This window comes from Cavia porcellus, unplaced genomic scaffold (genome assembly GCF_034190915.1).
Source record: "Cavia porcellus strain 051 isolate PalLab524CR breed Dunkin Hartley unplaced genomic scaffold, mCavPor4.1 scaffold_29, whole genome shotgun sequence".
NCBI classification, from domain to species: Eukaryota; Metazoa; Chordata; class Mammalia; order Rodentia; family Caviidae; genus Cavia; species Cavia porcellus.
Window position 1 is genome coordinate 36,023,682 of NW_026947512.1, and position 16,896 is coordinate 36,040,577.

A 16,896-nucleotide genomic window follows, 5' to 3' on the forward strand; every position below is an offset into this window, starting at 1 on the left:
ATAGAAATTGAGTTATTCAACAGTATTACATTTTCTTGATCTAGCTTTGGTACTTCATATGTTTCTAGGAATCTGTCCATTGCTTCTTTGTTATTAAAGCTATGAGAGTAGAGGTTTTCAAAATAGGTTTTGATGACCTTCTGTATTCTCACAGAGTCTGTAGTGATCTCACCTTTTTCATTCCTTATTGCATGAATTTGAGCTTTTTCTTACCTTTTTTTAAAATAAGGTTGGCTAGTGGCTTATCAAAATGTTATTTATTCTTTCAAAGAATCAACTCTTTGATTCATTGATTCTTTGAATTTTTTTCTTAGTCTCTATTGCATTAATTTCTGCTCTGATTTTTATAATTTCCCCTCTTCTTTTGTCTTTAGGCTTGACTTGCTCTTCTTTTTCTAGGTGTTTGAGGTGTAGCATCAGGTTATTTATTTGTATTCATTCTGTTTTCCTGATGTGGAAACTGAGTGCAATAAATTTTCCTCTCAGGACAGCTTTAATTACATCCCACAGATTCTGGTAAGTTGTATTTGTATTTTTGTTTGCTTGTAGGTATTGTTTAATTTCTTCTTTAATTTCCTCTGTGACCCACTGATTGCTCAAGAGTGTGTTATTCAATTTCCATGTGTTTGTGGGATTTTTCAGTTTCATTTATCATTAATTTCTAGTTTCATAGTGCAATGATTTGATAACATGCATGGGATAATTGCAACTCTTTTGCATTTATTTGAATATGTTCTGTGGGCTAGTATATGGTCTATTTTAGAGAATGTCCCCTGTACTACTGAGAAGAATGTGTATTCTGATGTTGTTGGATCAAACACTTTATATATGTCTATCAAGTCCATTAGTTCACAGGTGTGATTCGGTTCTGTTATTTCTTTGTTGATTTTCTGTCTGGCTGATCTGTTGCTTGGTGTCAATTGCATATTAAGGTCTCCTGCTATAATTGTGTTATTGCATAGTTGGTTTTTAATTTCTATTAATATTTGCTTTGTATAACTGGGTGCTCTAGAATTTAGTGCATATATATTTAAGATAGTTATCTCTTCCACTTGAAGTTTTCCCCTAACCAGTATGTAATGACCTTCTTTATCTCTTCTGATCCTTCTTGGTGTGAAGTTCACATTGTCTGCAAACAGAATAGCTACCCCTACTTTGTTTTGGGTTCCTGTTGCATGAAGTATTGTTTTCCAATAGCATCTCTTTCATTACTTTTATCATTTCTTCTTTTACCTGGGCGATTATTTCTAGTTTGAATTCCTTTAAAGCTTCCTGGAATTGCTTCTTTATTTCAGTTGCTATTATTTCAGGTATTTCATGTGTATGGCATAAATTTTCTTCTATGTACATTCTTCCTAAACTTTCTTGGGATGGTTGCATTTTGGTCTTTTTATCGTTTTCCTATATTTCCCTGTTTCAAGTGTTGTTCCAAGGCTTCCCCTGGGTTTGTTGGAAATCATCTTCTATCCCCTCAGCTCCTGGGACTTTGGCTACCCAGTTTCCCAGATTGAGAGAAGTTCACTGTGTTACCCATGAAGGCCATAAATCTGTGTCACTGGTGTAGTGTGGCAGGAAGCTGGGCATTTCCTTGACCACTAGGAGCAATGATCGTAAGCTCCCGGGACTTGGGATCACTCACAGACACTCACCTCTGGCTACCCAGTTCCCTGGATTGAGAGAGGGTCACTGGGGGTGGTGCAGGCAGGCCCAAGACTTGCTGGGTCAGTCCAGTGTGGCAGGAAGCTGGGAGGTTCCTTGACCATTGGGACAGATGATTTTAAACTCCTGAGGCTTGGGATGGTGTGCAGACACTCACCTCCAGCAGTCCAGTTCCCTGGATTGAGAGAGGGTCACTGGAGGTGGCACAGGCAGGCCCAAGATTGGCGGGGCCGGTCAAGTGTGGCAGGAAGCTGTGAAGTTCCTTGACTGCTGAGAGAGATGATCTTAAACTCTTGGGCCTGGGATGGTGTGCAGACACTCACTTCCAGCAGCCTAGTTTCCCAGATTCTAGTGTTTTCTTGTGCATATAGTTTATGTGGTTGTACTCAGCATTCAGATCTTAGCTCAAATTTGTTCTCTCCAGATAGGCTTTTTCCAACCACCCTAACTAAAACAACTCCTAAATCTGTTTCACTTTCTTCATACTTTTTCCCCATATCACTTATTTTTATCTGAAACTGCCTTATTTTGTATCACCATCAGTATTCTTTTCAAGGATTTTATGTCTGTGAAAGCAAGGACCTTATCAGTATCATCAATAGCTTTCAAAACAGGACCTGACATTTAAAAAGCACTTAAAATATATAAATGATGAAAAAGAATGGGCTTCATGAAAGAAAGAGAATATTTAATGATTTTTAAAGAAACAGTAGCATCTTAAAAAGTAGAGCTCCCTACTCTACGAAAGTAGCCATTTCTTCTACAACTGAGAATTCACTATTGTATGTATTCTTCTATTAAGACTATTCATAAAGTCCTATAAATTTACCAGCTATAACAACACAAGTGCTAGGTGTAGTGGTGCATGCCTGTAATCCCAAGGTTCCAGAATCGGAGGCAGAAAGATCTCTGTGAGTTGAAGGCCAGCCTGGGCCATAGTGAGTTCAAGGCCAGCCTAAACTGAGATCCTGAGATCCCATCACAAAACCCCCCAAAAACTAAAAATAAATTAAAAATCTAAATTCTTACAAATCAGAAGTTAGAAATAAGTCATAAGATCTACAAGCAAGGTGTCAACAGAGACATGTTTGTTTTAAAATCTTTAAGGAAATCTATTCCTTGTTTTTTTTCCAGCTTTTAGAGGCTTCATTTATTCCTTGGCTCATTTTTTCTTCTCTATTTCCAAGCCAATTGTCCAACATCTTCCAATGTCTGACTCTGAATCTCTGGCTTCCCTCTTATAAGGTCCTTTCTGATAATCTAGAATTCATTTTTTTAAAAAGGACAATTTCTTCTTTTCAACATCCTTTTCCTGATATTTTCAAAGCCCCTACCCCACCTTTCTATTGTAAAGTAACATATTTACATGTCTTAGAGATGAAATATTGACTATCTTGGCAGGGCTTGGGAGGACATTATTTTGCTTACCATAGTGTACTACTCAATTGTACAACAGAAAATTTCAGTCAATTTTCTTAGAACTGTATTCTTGAGTATTCATCAATAACGATAAAAAACTCATATTTATGCAAAAACCTGTACATGATTATACATAGCAGTTTTGTTAATTATAGTTCCATTCAAGTTCTATGCATTATAGTTCACTATTGTTCATTATGAACTGAAAATAACACAAATGCCTTTTAATATTTGAAGGAAGAAGAAGAAGGAAGGGAGAAAGGAAGAGAGGAAGGATGTAAAGAACTGATAGGTGCAACAAGTTTGATGGAGTTTAAGACAATTAGGCAACCTATTCTAAGTTTAAAAAAAAAGAAATTTTTTTAACAGTTACATATCATATAACATTCTTGCAGTAAAATGATAGGGGTTGAGAAAATACTAGTATTATCAGATTAGAGATGTAGATAAGTAACTATAAGGATTAGCAGCTACTAAGAAGCAGCATTGAAGAAGACTTGTGCTAAACAGATCTGCATCTTGAATGAAGTGGTAGTTACACAAGCTCCATATATGAGATATTGCGTATTAATCCACTTACAAATACATATACAAATAATAACATCTGAGTAAGTTCTGCAGAGTGGACCCAGGTCAGTTCTTTGGTATTGATATTGTATTGTACTTGTACAAAATGTCAACATTAAGACAGGTACTGTGGAATTTGCATGGTTTTTCCCCATATGCTTCTTTGCAGTTACTTGTAAATGTAGACTTATTACAAAATAATAAAGCTTAAAAAGCAAGCAAGTGAGATGCATTGTCCTTCTTGGGGAGGAAATAGGTTTATATGTAATCTTTATATCATGTGTGTTCTTCAATCTTCATCCAAATTTCTGGAGGAGATTGTCCTAGAGTGGACACACAACCTAAAATCAGAAAATAAAACTGTCTCTCCTAAAAGTTCAGAATTAGGACAAAAATTCTAGTCTGGTCTGACAATTTCACAGTGAACATTGGTGTCAGTGCAATCTGTTGGGGAACAGAAAAACCTTTTTTTAAAGAACAAAAACAGTGTCACATGTATCCAAGCTGGCCTTAAATTCACAGTGATATTCCTGCCTCAGCTTCTTGATTACTGGGATCATGAGCATAGGTCACTTTGCCTGGTTTAAAAGACTTCAATAAATGACATAAGAACAAGTAAACATCCTAATGAAAATAATCTCAATTACACTACGACATGCATAAGTTAATTCAAGATAACTCATAGATCTACACATAAAATATAAGACTGTAAAACTTCTTGAAAAAAAATACAATATCTCCATGAAACTAGTGTAAGCAAAGAACTTCAGAGAGGATCTAGACAATACTGACAATAATAAGTCATGCAAGTGGATGCCATGGTTTGGAAAAAGGGTATTAGTGTCCCCACGGGTTCATGATGGAGGTTGCTTCTCAGGTTGGCAGTATTAGGAAATGGTAAAGTCATGGAAGGTAGAGCCTAATGAGAAGTCCCTTGGTCATGGAGGGTGTTGTTCCAGAAGATACTCGTGTAGTTCTCATAGGATACTTTGCTGGTTCTCCAGAGAGAGTCCTAAAAGCCTGAGATTGGCCCTGTTCAGTCTCTCTCTGGCTTCCTGTTTCAAGATGTGATCATTTCTTTATCACAGTCTCTGCCATCTGCCATGGGGAGTTCACCAAAGTGTTCAATATGTTGTTTGGATTTTTAGCCTCCAAAACTATAAGCTACATAAATTGTTTTTCTTTATAACATTAATCAGTCTCAAATATTTCACTGTGATGGTGAAAAAACAGACTAAAACGATGAACTTCATAAAATAAACAAAACTGCTCATTGAAAAAAACTAAGAGAATGAATAGACAAGCTATAGACCATGAAAATAGTAATAATTTACACACCTAACAAAGATCTTGCATGTGCAATATTTAAATAACTTTTTTCTCAATACCAAAAAAGACTTAAGTGAGAGTTTTATAAAAGAAAATATATGAACAACCAATGAGTACATAAAAATGTATTCAACAGCATTAGTCATTGGGGAACTATTAAACTGTAGTGAGATAGTACTCTATACCCACTAGAATCATTAAACTTAACAGACATGGTGGTTAATTTTATGTGAATATTTCATTAGGTTATAATACCTATCTATTTGGTCAAAGCCCAGTCCAGATGTTCCAATGAAGGTAGTCTTTTTTTTTAAAGATAGAGTTAGGATTGTATGTAAACCCCTACCCTGAGTTACTTCAAGTTGTATAAAAACAGCAGCTTCAAGATTGTGTCTTAGGTAAATGACTTCATTTTATAAAGCAGTAGTTTGCTCCACTCCGATGCAAATGCTAAGACAGGATGACTCAGGAATTTTTCTGTGCATATAAATCATCACTAGATGTTGGACACATAAAACAGCAAAAGGAACTACCCCTAACTGCATAGCATGAGTGTAAAGTACCAATGAATAAATTCATTGTGCTCATGAGAAATTACTACCTATAAACTTATGAAACTAAATCAGGGGCATATGGGCTCATAACATACTATCAAATTCATATCAGAGAAAACCAGGCTGTGAGCTTATAAAGCACACTAGACAAAAAATAATGCAAACCCTTCATTTGGGCCTGCCTGCAGGCAGCCAGCACAGGCAGAAAGAACCAGCAGATCATGTTCCACCTGCTGGCCCCCACCACCAAAAGGCTGCTTCCTGCAGGCAGCCAGCAGGAGCAGAGACACACCACCATGTAAGCTCTATGCCTCCCCTCCGACCCCTGTGGAGGGACAGCCAACCCCTGCTGCCCCCATAGCCTGTTAGTTGGGAGGAACCCAGAAGAATGTCAACACGAAGGAACAAAAGGAACAAATTTTGGATCGTCAGCTCACATAGAACAAGTCTGGGAGATACAATCATGGAAGAAAATGCAAGTTACACACCTGAAATCTCTGAGAGGATAGCAACTGAAGTAAAGAAACAACTTCATGAGATTATAAAAGTAATCAGATCAGAAATAATGTCTCAGGTAAAAGAAAAATCACAAACATAATGAAAGAAATGCTCAGCATATCTGAAGAATACTTAGATAAAAAAAACTGAAGAGAAGCATAGGAAAATGATGGAAACCTTGAATGAACAGTATAGAAAGAAATTACAGTGTGTAAAACAGATTCAAAGAGATATCCAGGAAATTAAAAAGTTGATCAAAAGTTAGCAAAACGGCTTGAAAGAGACTGAAGACAGACTTTCAGACCTTGAAGACAGAATTGTAGCTAGTGATAGTGAATGGAAAGATCTTTTAAAGATAACAAGGAATCAGATAGCAATTCAATATCTGCAAGATGGCACAAAAAAGCATAATTTATGAGTGATAGGTATTAGTGAAGAAACAGGAGTCAACACAAATGAAATTAAAAGGCTATTTACAGAAGTAATAGCAGAAAACTTCCCAAACATGGGAAAAGCATCTGGCATTCAGTTAAGTGAGGCATAACAAATAGCCATAACCAAAGTAAATCTACACCCAGCCATATAATAATCAAGATCCCAAAAATTCAGCAAAAGAACAGAAGATTAAAAGCTGTTAGAGAAAAGAAACATATCACCTATCAAGGAAAACCAGTCAGAATCATGGCAGACTTGTCAACACAAACCACCAAGCCAAGAAAAGTTCGGAGTGAAGTGTTTCAAATCCTGAAAGAAAACAACTTTCAACCCAGATTAATGTACTCTGCAAAACTATCTTTCAAAATTGATGCAAAAATAAGATATTTCCATGATAAAGAACAATCACTGAAGGAATTCATGACCACCAAACCAACCTTAGAGAGAATGCTAATGGATATTCTAGAGAGAGATAAAGATGACCATGGTTCCAGGAATAGCAGCAGAGGAGGATCCCCAAACAAGATAGGCAATTAATTGAATGAAGGGGAAAAGTGGAAGATCAACAGCAGGATGATAGCATGGCAGAGATGAAGCAGTGTGTGCTGGTTGTAGCCACTAATGCAGATGGCTTCAATTCAGCAATAAAAAGAAAAACAGGGAGAGTGGATCATGACATAAGATCTATCAATATGCTGTATACAAAAACACCTTTAACTCAAAAGGAAATTCATAGACTGAAAATCAAAGGAGAGAAAATAATTGTTCCATGTGATGCAAAACCAGAAAAAAGCAAGGGTAACTTGCCCATCAATCACAGAATAGATAAGAAATGGATGAAAGGGTGAAAAGATGTAGCTCAGAGCAAAGATCTCAAGTTCAAACTCCAGGTCTGCATGAAACTAAAGTATCCCCAAACAGGTAGGATGGCTTCCACATCAAGCCAGCATATTATTGGCATACCTTGTGAATGCACACGAGGTCAGCAGATGACAAACTCTATGTTTGTCACCAGGCTTCAGCTCAGTTTGATCTCCTTGCTCTATTTGGCCTTCTGGCCTTTTGGTCTTGAGCTCTGAACAAATTCTGTGCTGTCAACACACTTCTGTGGTAACGTTTTTACATCTCTATATGCTCCCTGCCTTTACTTTCAATTCTGTTTTGAGTCCTGTGGACTTTGCTAATCCATTCTTAACAATTCTGTAACCTGTATTCATTGTGTATCACTCAAGTATGACATATGACTTGAGTGTTACAGATATTAGTAACTAGGATTGGAATGGAATAAAATTTAACTGATTGTCCTGTTCCCAATTATCTGATAAAATCTGGACTCTTCAGAAAATTAATATTGATAAAATTGACAGTTATTTTATTGCTGCTCAATAAATTCTGAAAGACTGCAGAAAGACACAATTATGTCTTGTCTATGCTAATGAAATAGCTTGGTTTGACACATTAAACCCAATAAACTTTCATTGGAGCATATTCCTTTCCATAAAATAGTGATCATCATCCAATCAGCTGACTGCCTTAAAAATAAAGATCAGGTTTCCTCTAAAGAGAAGGAAATGAGTGCAAATTAGAAACCCTGCCTATTTCCAACCCTGGGCTAGCTTGTTAGGCTGGAGTGTTAATTCAAGATTTTTACATGTGCAGCTGGAGCCCAACAATTATATTTTAATAAATTAACAGGATAGACTTATAAGATGCAGAGCTACCTTTGTTCCTAAAGTTTTCAACAATGCTGAAATTTTTAAATAAAAATTTCCTTAAAATCCTAACTGTTCCCCAACTCATTTCCAAATTCAAATATACTATTAAGACCTCAGACTTTTGCAGAATTAGCCACAGATGACAATAACAGAAAGAGAAGTAATTTAAAATAAATAGCAAAGCTTTGATAAATCATTGTTTTGTAAACTAAACAAAAGCATACCTTTGTAGGACCTTCAATAAACACAATGGCCATTCAAAAGTGATCCTATTGCTCTCACTATAATATACCTTATAATGTAGATACCTTAAATTGAGTGGAATTTATTTCAGCCTTCCATGCATATTTTCTTAGGAAAGAAATTGGTATGAGCTGAACCTCTTGGAAACAACTTAAAAGATCAATATCTAATAAGGACACAAAGCACAATCATCTTCAGTTTACATCCCAATCAATTTCTTTACTAGATTACTCATCACAGCAACCGAACGGAAGAAGCTCAGCTCTGGGGTGCTGCCGCACCTCAGCCTCTCATGTGTCAGCTTCTCTGCCTCTGGGTCTTTGGGCTTGTGGACTCTGTCCTTTCATGTTCCTTATTGTTCCTACTAGGTAATGTGGTTGCATGATAGCGTGACTTTTCCCTGGCTATTACCCAAAATCTGTTCATGATGACAGCATTCACAAAACACAGGGTGGGGTCTACCTTGCTGAAGGAGTGTTCTTCACTTGCATAGTACTCTGAAAGAAGCAAGGAGAAAAAGCCAATGGGTAAACAGTCTTTAAGCAGAAAAAAGGGGGAGATGATACATGTAACAAGAATGTGTTGCTTTCACCCACACCCTGAAACCTACTCTTTATAATGTGATTTTTCTGTAATATTATCATACTTTATTTTATTTAGACTTCATTTACCACAATTAAGTGATATTTTGAATATAGGATCGTTTGAGATGCTCTTTAAATTGGAAGAATTTGACTTATTACAATTCAGTTATATTTTAAGTATTGGCTTATTTGAAATTTACTTTAAATTGAAAGCTGGAAGAAGCCTCCTTTATAGTAAGAAAGAGCCTGTGAAGGTTATAAACAGTACAATTGTACTAAAGCTCCAAACTGGGGCATTTATCATTAGATAGATTGATATGGCTGTTTCTTTTACCATTGCAATTCTCTTCATGTATATAAAAGGTGATATGTATCTTACATATCCTTAATGAAAAGAATCTATATAGACAGGTTAATTTAATGTAAAATTTGTATTTTATGTTTAGCAGTCTGTAATGTTTCTCACAATAGCCAGAGATATCCTTAATAATTATCACATACATATTAGGAAATAGGAATGTAGATCTTTTTCAAATGGGAAAGGAATCAAAATATGATTGAAAGAGAGGGAAGGAATAGAAAGCAGATGAAAAGGAATTAGGATGTGATATATATGTGCACCAACTCCACACAAGAAACGTAAGCATGTGCTGCAAACATGTGCTAATAAAAATGTGAAAAAAAAAGTTGAAAATAATTATGGATGTCTAGTCTAATTCAACTCTTACAAATTAAGAATATTACTTTTCACATTTTAAATAATACTATGACAATGGACTGGCCATTGATGGTTTTGGAGTTAGGTAAATAAGGTTTGAGATCTGGTTCTGCAATATTCTAACAGAATACTTAATAAGAGTCCTGTATTCCTTTATGGTAATAGAACAGTGATGGCTATTGTATTACTAGCTCAGGATTGTCATGAAATTTAAAGTAGCTGTTTTGATTTATGCTATTTCAAACTGTAACTCAAGGTAAATGATATTTCCTTCATTTCTCCAATAATATTACACATAACATTAATAATATTGTATTGAGAAAAGAAACCTGAGAAAGCACAAATAATTAAGACTTTAACACTGACTGTCTGGAACATTAAGAATTAGGAATTGCTCTAGATTTTTCTTTCTTCTGTTTTACCGTAAGGAGTTTTAAGGAAAGTTATACAATTCTTTTATCTTACCTGACTCCTAAACTGACTTAATATTTACATATTCCATGATAACTAAATATAGTTCTTTGGCTAAACTTCGAGGCACACACCCATAATCTGAGCTCTCTGGAAGTTTAGGAAGGAGGATCGCCACAAGTGTGGGGCCAGCCTGGGCTACATAGTGAGTTGAAGGTCAGTTTGAATGACACAGTAAGATTCTCTTGAAATATTTCTATTTATCTATATATCTATGACACATATATATGTTATACATAAATGGTATACATATAAATGCATATATATGAAACATATATAGGAACTACACACATATATATATATATATATATATATATATATATATATATATTTATATAAACAATTACTTAGAAGATTTCTTAGGTTGATAGTTGTGGTAGATAGAATGCACCTCTACTCACAGTTGTCCAGTCTTAGTCCATGCAGTATGTTATAGGTCATGTAACAAAAAAAACTGCAGGTGAAAGTAAAGTTGCTAATCATCTTGACTTGAAATAGATTAGGGATCATCAAGAGTATCCAGTATAAATACTAAGAATTTTTGAATGTGGAAGAGGGAAGCAAACCATTTACTATCATAACATGAGAAAGATTTGTCCAGCCATTGATGGGTTTGCAAAGGACAAGAGACCAAGCACCAGGGAATTTAGTCCTTAACTAGAAAGGGCAAAGAAGCTGTTTCTCTTTAGAACCTCCAGAAAAACATGCATGTCTTCTACCTTGATTTTAGTTCAATCAGATCCACTTTGAGCTCTTAAAATACAGAACAACAAGATGACTTGTATTATTACTATATTTTGAGACAGGATCACTATGTACTTCAGTCTGGTCTCAAACTTGATATGGCAGCCTTCTGAATTACAGGTGAACTACATACCCAACCATAATTTCTATTATTTTATATTATTTGGTTGTTTTGAGACAGATCTCACTATGTAGTTCAGGCTGACTTTGAACTGACTGCATAGTCCAGGCTGGTCTAGCCTAGCCCACTGTGATCCTCCTGCCCCCATTTCCCAAATTTTTTGATTATGGGCATGTGACACCATGCTCAGAAATTTGTATTATTTTAAACCACTGAGTTTGAAGTAAACTTTTATAGTGGCAATAGGGAACTAGTACTTGGTTATTGAGGACACTCAAAGAATACATTGCAAATGGTAATATCCTCTTTAAGGAACTGAATATATAAATTACTCAATTCAGATATATAAAATAAATCATACTACGTATTTGGAGCTCAGTCTTCTACTAGATGTTACTGTTGTAACTTTTAAACCCATTTTGGCATACCACATAGGCTGGCAGTGGGGACTTTTTGCTTCAAAGCTCTTATTACTTACACATATTTGTCTCATTACTTACTCAGTTCACATCTTATGTTCTTGCTTTAAACCCTTATAAGTCATCATTTGGCTTTTTCAGATTTTTTATTAAATATATTCTCTGCAAATTCCGGTTATGTAGCAGATTAATAATCTTACAAAACAAATGTGTATTCTCTAAATCTCTGTTGGGATCAACTCTAGTCTATATTATGTGAAAATTAGGGGGAGATTTTAAAGAAGGATATACAATATTCTGCTTAAAATTAAAATTAAAAAATATTGCTTAGGTTGTAGAATAAATACAACATCAAACTTCTTCTCCCCAGTGTAACATGAGTTTAGTTTGGTTAGGCATCTCATGACCAATGTTTAGCAACTTTATTGAAAGGTTTCTGCCAGAGTACAAATGACTAAACATTATGATGGAGGTCTAACATGGCCAAAGGCTACGACAAAGAATACCTGCTTATCTTCCTGATGACCACTTTCTTCTTCTTCTCCCCTTAATCCTGATTACAACTTCCTCTTTCTATTTTGCAGCCATGAAGAAAAGTCCAAGCAGTCCCCAACACGTTATCAACACCACCCCCAAACTCCGCCTCTGGCCAGAGCTCATGTATACCTCACCTCTGTCACCAGCCAGAGGAAACTAGTGAGCTGAACATTTCCAGTGGGCTATGATTCGACTCTGCTTCCTTAATAAAGGACTTTTTTTTTTTTCCCTCTTTACTGCATCAGAAAACCCTAACATTTATAAGCTCTGGAAGTAGGAGACAAATCAGTTAGGGGATTATCACAGCATAGTGAAATGTAAAAAAAAAAAAAAAAAAAAAATTTAGAGTAGGAGAAATTACATTTTCAGTAAATTTATGTCTGTCTCCTTTTTATTATTCTCTGTTTCACTATGTCTTTCTAACGGAATAACGGCGCTCCTTTTACTAATCTTAAATTCAGTACTGGCAACATCCGAAGTACTCTTCATTCATTCTTTAGACTTTACTCATGAACCAAGTTAAGAACAAAGGCAGCAGGGTTCTCCTGCAGTGAAAGGGAACCAGCAGCACCTTGGGAGAGACTTCAGGGAACTGCAGAAGGAGTAAAGGTAGAATGTCACAAAAGGAACTTGCAACCGGAAAGTCAAGTAACTAAGAGATCTAAATTTCCATAAATTTACTTTTTCAACTTTTAAATTAAAAGGCTTAGGTTTTAAAAAATAATCAGAAGAATGATTAATCAAAATAATCTTTTTGATTTTTTTAATCTTTAGTTTCAACCATTCTGTCTTGACATGTCTCCAGTTTATAAAATTCAGAGTATTGGTATTATGGAATGAATGTTTATGTTCTCCTAAAATTCATATACCAGAGCTCTAACTCTCAATGTGGCTAAACTTGGCAATGGGGCGTCTGAAGGAGTAGAAGTTCAAATGAGGTCACACAGGAGTGATCATAGTCACATACAGTTAGTGTCTTTATGAGAAGGGACATGAACAAGCCCTCCACTCCTCCCCCAGAACATCCACAAAGAGAAAACCAATGTCCACAACCCATGAATGACAGACTTCATAGAAACTGAGTTTGCTGGCACCTTGATCTTGGATTTCTCAGCCTCCAGAGCCATTTGAAGTAAAGTTTTGTTGTTTATACCCCCTAGTCTATGGTATTTTGTTATGACACCGCAGATGACTAACTCAGTTGGAATAGCTGTTTCCCAAAGTTCTGGTTTCATTTCTGTTTCTATACTGTCACACATCTATAATTAGTCCAGCACAGGTGGGAAGGAGCCATGCTAACAAACAACCACAGACGGGCATCCTTGGCTTCCTCTGGGAAGTGATTTCTTGGTGTATCTCACTTAGGCTTCCTGTATTTGCAGGACTTTACTGTATCGTAAGCACTTTACTAAAGAGAAAGCGATATGTACTTTGGTGGCATAAGAATGATCACTTAAGAGAAAAGATGGTAGCATTTTAAAAGTCTTTCAGCATAGTATTGCTACAACACATTGTTCTGAATACAGGAATGGGGATCATTAAGTCAGTGGCATTTCTGACCAAAAAGCTGAAAAGCAGAAGTGTTCTTGCGCCAGTAGTCAAGGCAGATTAGGATGTCCTAATGCCCTAAATTAAGCTAAATACAGCAGTCTGAAAAAAGTTTATTTTTATGGAAAATGTAGCAATATAGTAAGTTCAAAAGCTTTTTAAAGGGCTTTTCCCCCCTAGAGATTCTGGTAAGCATCTTATAACTTTTTTTGCACAGTAGAATAATACATCTAAAACAAATGATGATTTTTTGTACTGAGGTTCAAACTCAACTGACCTTGCACTTGCCAACCAAGCGCTTGTGTCGTTAAACTAAATCCCTAGCCAACAAATAATTTTTTAAATTGTGAAACTACTTAAAGTATATCTTTCAACTTTGCCAACTTTTGTCATAAAATGACTCTGGTAATTAATATATTTCATTAATATACTTTCATGCCTTTTTAAAAATGTATTAGAAAAGTTTATAAAATTTTTCAACCCAATAAGAAAAATTGTTCTCAGCTTCTTGAGAACAGCAGTAAGTCTGAAATATAACTCTATAATCTAGATACACACTATATCACTCAGAATAAAACTTTTTGTTCACCATTACTATTGTAGGACAAGATACTGATAATTTTGTAATGCCTATTTTCTTTCATAAAATATAAAAAATTTCCACAGTGCCAAATATACTATCGGACTTATGAATAGGTACGTATGATAACAAATACTTGTGACTTAGCCAGGCATGATGGTGCATACTTGTAAGCCCAGTGTCAAGGAGGCTGAAGCAGGAATATCATGAGCTTAATTAAGACTGTCTCAATAAAAGAAAAAGACCTTGATTTGAGTTAAAACTGTACACAACAACAATTTTAAAACAGAGTAAAAGAGGACACAAAACTCTTACTTTATAATGGCAAAAAAATATGCTGTAAGTTTTTGGAGACAGTAACAAATATTAACTGTGCCATAAACACAATTTTAATTACAGTTTAATTTTGTTATAAAAATCAGTTCAGATTTTACCTTGTTCTATTATAAAAGTTTCATTATGCATGATGTGATATATATATATACATTTATACATGTTTTAAAATCTATATTAATTGATTTAAACTCAATATTCAAGACAGAAAAAAATTTCAAGTGTTTTTCCTAGTCATACACCAATCAACACAACACTTTTGAGATCAGATTTCCCAGAAGACATTGAATGTCCTCTAAATTTAATTCAGTTCTGACAGTATCTATCTGAAATATGGTCAGATCCTACCAGTTGAGTGCTCAGTCCTACGAGACTACCCATTTCCCTGGTTTCAGGTGTGCAACACAAAGCCCACGTGCTTTAGATCTGTTCCCATAAATACCCCTTGAATTTAATTAATTTACTAAAACATTTCACAGAACTCAGGAAAATACTTCAATTATGCTTGGCCATTTATTACAGAGAACTGTTTTGACTGGGAATATATTGAAAATTTAGAGGAATTAGTTTAAAATTGAGTAAGATCTACTTTTCCTCAAAGGCAGTAACTTTAGCTCCAATAAACACATTCAGATCTCTGCTCTCTCTCACTCTCCCTCTCTCCCTCTCTCTTTCTCTAACGTTTAAAAACAGTAATAAATAAAGTGTGGCAGGACATTGTCTGTGTAATAATAGTTGAGATATAATTGACATTATATCATGTTTAATATTTATCAGTTCACTGTATTAAAAACACAAAAATTCTCTCGTAGCTATTTTGAAATATACAATTACCCATCTGTGCTATATAATATTACAAGGCACACTATTGTGTCATTGAATATTGTGAGTTACTTCTCCCAGCCAGTTGCAGACCTACATCTGCTTACCATCCTCTCTCCACGTTGCCTCACATCAACACACACTCTTCTCAGATTCTAGTGGCTGCTATTTCTTAATTCTCTGAGTAAACTTTCATGCATAAGGGAAAAGATACATTTGTCTTTCTATGCCTGACTCATTCCACTTACTGTAATGTCCTTCAGTTCTATATATGTTGCTGCAAATGACAGAATTTCATTCTTTTTAAATTAATGACTGAATAAGATTCTTGTGTGTGTGTGTCTATATGCGTATCTGTGTGTCCAATAATGGGTACCTTAGTTGATTCTATCTCTTGGTCCCGGTGAATAGTGTTGCAACAAACACAGAAGTACTGATGTCTATTCAACTTACTGATTTCAAATCCTCAGACTATCTACCTAGTAATGGAATTATGGGATCATATGATAGTTCTATTTAGAGATTTTTAAAATTTCATTTTAAAGAGAAAGACAAAATAAATAAAATTGAATAAAGCTAATCAAAATAAAACAGTGAAAGTGATACCGGACTTCAAAACAAGATAAAAGTAAATCAACAATGCCTCTTGTTACCTTCAAAATAGTTGCCCATATCATCAGACATAATAAAATCAAGCAAAATAGAGCAGAATAAAGCCAATCAACACAAAACAATGAAGGTGATACAGGACTTCAAAACAAGATAATATGAAATCAAAAATGGCTACCATAATGCTTCTTATCTTAGAAATCGCTGCCCATGCCATCAGAAATATTAAAATCAAAGAAAACTGAACAGAATAAAACTAAACAAAACAATAAAATGATATAGGACTTTAAAACAAATACGCAATTAACAATTGCTACCACCTTCAGAAGGAAATTCCCCATAGTTGCTATATTATATATTGTTGTCCTTTAAATAGATGTTCAGACTACTGGCTTTAGGCCTGCAAAGTGAATCAAACAATACAGAAATAAAGATTTATTTTATTTTATTTTATTTACTTCAGCTGCTATCACCTCAGCCTATGTTTCTCTGAATCAGTTGGTTGCTTACTGGGGGTGGTATGAGGAGTGATTCAGCATTTTTTTTTGTCTCCTATCCTGTGGGCCAGCTGGATCACAGGACGGGTTGGCCTGGCCCAAGACTGACACTAGCTCACAGGATGAGGTTGACTTACTCTTGGTTCTCCTCCCAGGACACATGGCCATCACTGGCTCACAGGAGGAAGGGGTTAGCTTCATTTTGGTTCTTTCCAGGAGGCATAGCTGCTGCTGGCTCACATACTTAATAGTTTTTTGAAGAACCTCTTGTTATCTATAATGGCTATATTAGTAGTCCTAAAATGAATGTAAAAATTATATGCTGCAAACACATAAAAAAAGATTTTTTTAATGTGTATGAAAAATCTCCTTTCTCCTTCCCATTACAGTATTTGGGTTTCATTTAATTTATTTGTTTACTGTTGCTTGTTTGTTTTTGCATGAGCATATATATATATATATATATATATATATATATATATCTTTTAAAGACA